A 4,334-nucleotide genomic window follows, 5' to 3' on the forward strand; every position below is an offset into this window, starting at 1 on the left:
GAGGAGACCACGTGGGAACGATATGAAGACTTGTGGCAATTCAAAGATAAGATCCGAGAGTTTATGCAGCAGCATTGCGCCGCGGTCGTCGCAAAATTAGGTGGGGGAGAGTGTGATGAACCGCCATGTCATCATGCCACATAGGTGCCATTTGGCATATATTAATGCCATGTGGAAGCTTACATAAGAAGAAGGCTAGCATTTGTGAGAAGATTCTAGAGAGGTATGGACATTTCCTTAGGAAGAACCTAGATCCTTATGGATTTGCTAGGAAAGTCCTTGGAATCTTCTAGGCTTGTAGAGAATTCTAGAATAAACCCTTATCTTGTAAATATCAAGGACTTGTGTAATAATTAATATTTACATACTAGCCCTTAGGAGACTAGTATATAAAGGGGGTCATTCATTTGTAATTCATCAAGCAAACAATTCAAGTTATCTCTAATACAAAGCTTCCTTTAATAATTCTCTTGTGTTCTTTCTTCCATTCTCTTAGCGATCTTGAGTGTAGTAAGGCTGACTTGACATAACAAGAACGTGAGCAAGTTGTGCAAGATCGTAAGCGAGTTGTTAAGTGTCGCACGTGTATTTAGTTAACAACTAAGGACGTGACAACGTTGTCTGAGAAATAAGTTCTCGTACATATAACACATGCATGAGCAGAATCCATGTCGATTTGGAACAAATAATAATGTAATGACATTGACAATACGTGTCCCTACTACTTCTCCATTCCAATATGAAACCATTTTCCAATTTTCAACCCGGATTAAATTGTAGTCGTAGACTCACCAATACTGACAAAAGTAAAGTTGAATATGGGAACCTAATGGGTCCAGCTCAGTCTATTCCGCGTAAATTGCAAATGCCATATTGTTTGTTCTGTTTGCCATTTTTGGGATTATTAAATCTAAAGTGGGATTTTTCGGCGTAAATTCAGATTTAATTAGACTTATAATATATGTATCGGACATCGGATGAACTCAAAAAAATAAATAATTTTGTTGCAAGTGAGAAATAGATTCAAGAATATATATTGATTATCAGAATCAAATTTAAGTTTGGAAAAAAGATAATACATATTATGCACTTATTGTTTCGGTACTACATGCATCTCATCTGAATAATTGTTTTTTTTTTCTTCGTTGTCCTCTACATATATTAGTAAAAGCCTATCCAAAATTCTATAAACTATAATTTTGGCCAGAAAGCTATTGAGCTCTCTATTTCGTTTCTGAAACATGTGTACTAATCAGGTACAGATATATCTTAAATTGACCAGATTTCACCTATACGCAGAATTTATGGAGACATGTATGTGCATCTATCTGCATCGCCTTTTGGGCACGAAATTTCGATATTTAATTGTAAACTCAATTACTATAGAAACATTATCACCTATATATTCTCTTTATTTTACAAATTAAACCAAAAGTATACAGAGAATAAAGTGGTAGTTGTAGGTGGAATTAAGATTTGAAATTTATGTGTTTGAAATTCTAATTATTTTAAATTATGGGGTTCTAAATTAATAATTTAACATATTCAATAAATTTTTCTAGACGAGTACAAAATTTGGACCAAAGCTACTTAATTCGACTGAATTTATAATTGATATGCTAGCTCCGCTCCTAAACATACATTTTCTGCTTTCATTGGTTCCCATTGAATATGTCGAAGAGATCTTGAATGAAGAATTTACTTGTATTTTAAAAAAGTAAAAAAAAAAAAGGTCTTTTAACATTTTAGATTTTACCTATCTTTTTCTTTCCGCAGTTATTTTTGCACTTTTACCTCGTGGCATGATCCGCATTAGAAGTATCGTCGTAATTATTTCACATTTCTATCACTATCGCCACCATTAAAACGCAGTGCTCACATAATAATGGGGGCTTATCCACGTGTCTCCGGTGACATTGGCTCTGGTTTTTCGGCCACCCAACGCTACGATTCCACCTCTGTGGCTCACATATGGACGCTCCTGATTCCTCCAACTCAACCTATCCAACGGCTACGATGAATCTCATCGAGTCCAAATGATGCTCTCTTCAGTCTCATTTCTGCCTCGTTTGCACGCAACCTTTTCTATTTTTGGCTTTGACTGCTGCTGTTGTCGGCTTCGCTCGGTTTCTTAATGAGCCGAGTTGCAAATAAACATAAATAAATAGTCAAACTTTTCTATACGTAATAAATATAGCTTTGTTTGTTTAGAATATTTTTGGATGTTATAGTGAAACGTTATTATAGAAAATACATATTATTACATTCCCTACATAAAATTTGATTCCGAAAAACTTGATATTTATAGTGAAGTGTCGTTTTATAATAATATTGTTATAGAAAGGTCTCATTGTACATAAAAAAAAAATAGATGAACCCGCTATATCTAACGCAAAACTTAAATATATACATAAAAATTACTAAATCTTTTAATAAATATTATAATTGAACTCATCGTTTTTAACGCATAATAAATTTACATTAAAAATTAAACCCACTAAATTTTTTAGGATTAAAAAATCAGCGACTAAAAAGTTAAGAATTAAGACTAGCTGACAGTAGAGGAAAAAGTCATCAGGCGGATTATTTTAGGGATAAGGAGTCATGTTCAATTCTTTATTTGAATAAGACATTCCTTAATCGTTATCTAACGCGACAAATTAATAACGCCTAATAGTACAAAACTCTTTTCCCAAAGATGCCGCTGAGGTTGAAGCCCCTCCAATTTTTATTTCCTACAAAAGAACAATTTTGTTTTGTCACCATTTAAAAATTTGATTGAATAAAAAAAAACCAGTATTATTTCTTGTTGTAACCACATAATATTTTAAGTGTTATAAATATATTATATTATGAATGTTCATTTAGTACTCCGTTGTAAATAATCTTCCTGAAGAAACTTATTCATATGGGACTCTACCGTAAATATGTTTATCTATTTAGTACTCTATTGGAAATAAGCTTCCTGAAGAAGCTTATCACTTCGGTACCCGGTTATGGATAAACATTACCCTAGGTAGAAGATTATCCATACCGAGTATAATAAGCTTATCCATTCAGTCCTCTGTTATGGATAAACATTGCTCTCAGTAGAAGATTATCCATATCTGGTATAGTAGCAGCTTACACAGCAGCTTGCAGTAGCAACTTACACAACAGCTTGTAGTAGCAGCTTACACAGCAGCTTGTAGTAGCAGCTTACACAGCAGCTTGTAGTAGCAGCTTACACAGCAGCTTCCTTTCTTCTATAAATAGAAGAGATTTCAGTTTATTATGTACATCAGTTTGAATTCGAATAATATATCAGTTTCTCTCTATACTTGTCTTTACTTTATAGTCTTTATTTTATAACACCTTATCAGCACGGGACTGCCATCTCGAGCAAATATTTTGAAAGTATCTGAGGTAAGAACTTTCTTTTCCTAAATAATGTCAAATCTTTCTAAACTTGAATTTGTAGCCCTGGATATATCGGGCAAAAGCTACATGTCTTGGGTGCTTGATGCTGAAATTCATCTTGATGCGATGGGTCTGACAGACACCATCAAAGACAAAAATCAGGCATCAAACCAAGACCGTGCCAAAGCAATGATATTCCTACGCCATCACCTTGACGAGAGCCTGAAAATAGAATATCTTACTGTTAAAAATCCAGTCATACTGTGGAATAATTTGAAAGATAGATATGACCACCTGAAGATGGTCGTTCTTCCACAGGCACGATATGATTGGACTCATCTAAGGCTACAAGATTTTAAATCTATCAGTGAGTATAATTCTGCTATGTTCAGAATTATTTCCCAATTGAAGTTATGTAGTGATAATATTATTGATCATGATATGTTGGAGAAAACTTTCACCACTTTTCATGCCTCGAATATGCTCCTGCAGTAGCAATATCGAGAGATGGGATTTAAAAAGTATTCTGAACTTATCTCACATCTTCTTATAGCCGAGCAATATAATGGGCTATTAATGAAAAATCATGAAAGCCGACCTACTGGTTCTTGTCCATTCCCTGAAGTGAATGAGACGAACTTCCACCAGGCTAAACGTGGAAAAGGTCGTGGTCATGGTCGTGGTCGGGAAAGAAACTCTAATCATGGTAATAATAATGCACCAAAGAACACTCCTCAACACCAGCAGTGGAAAAGGAAGGAACAAAAGCATGAAGCGGTGCAAACACCAAATGCAGAAAATGCATGCTATAGATGTGGAGAAAAATGGCACTGATCACGTACCTGTCGTACGCCAAAGCACATGGTTGAGCTTTATCAAGCCTCCCTAAAGAAGACAGAGAAAAATGTTGAAGCAAATTTTATTTCTGAAGATAA

This window comes from Nicotiana tabacum, chromosome 6, assembly GCF_000715075.1.
Source record: "Nicotiana tabacum cultivar K326 chromosome 6, ASM71507v2, whole genome shotgun sequence".
NCBI classification, from domain to species: domain Eukaryota; kingdom Viridiplantae; phylum Streptophyta; class Magnoliopsida; order Solanales; family Solanaceae; genus Nicotiana; species Nicotiana tabacum.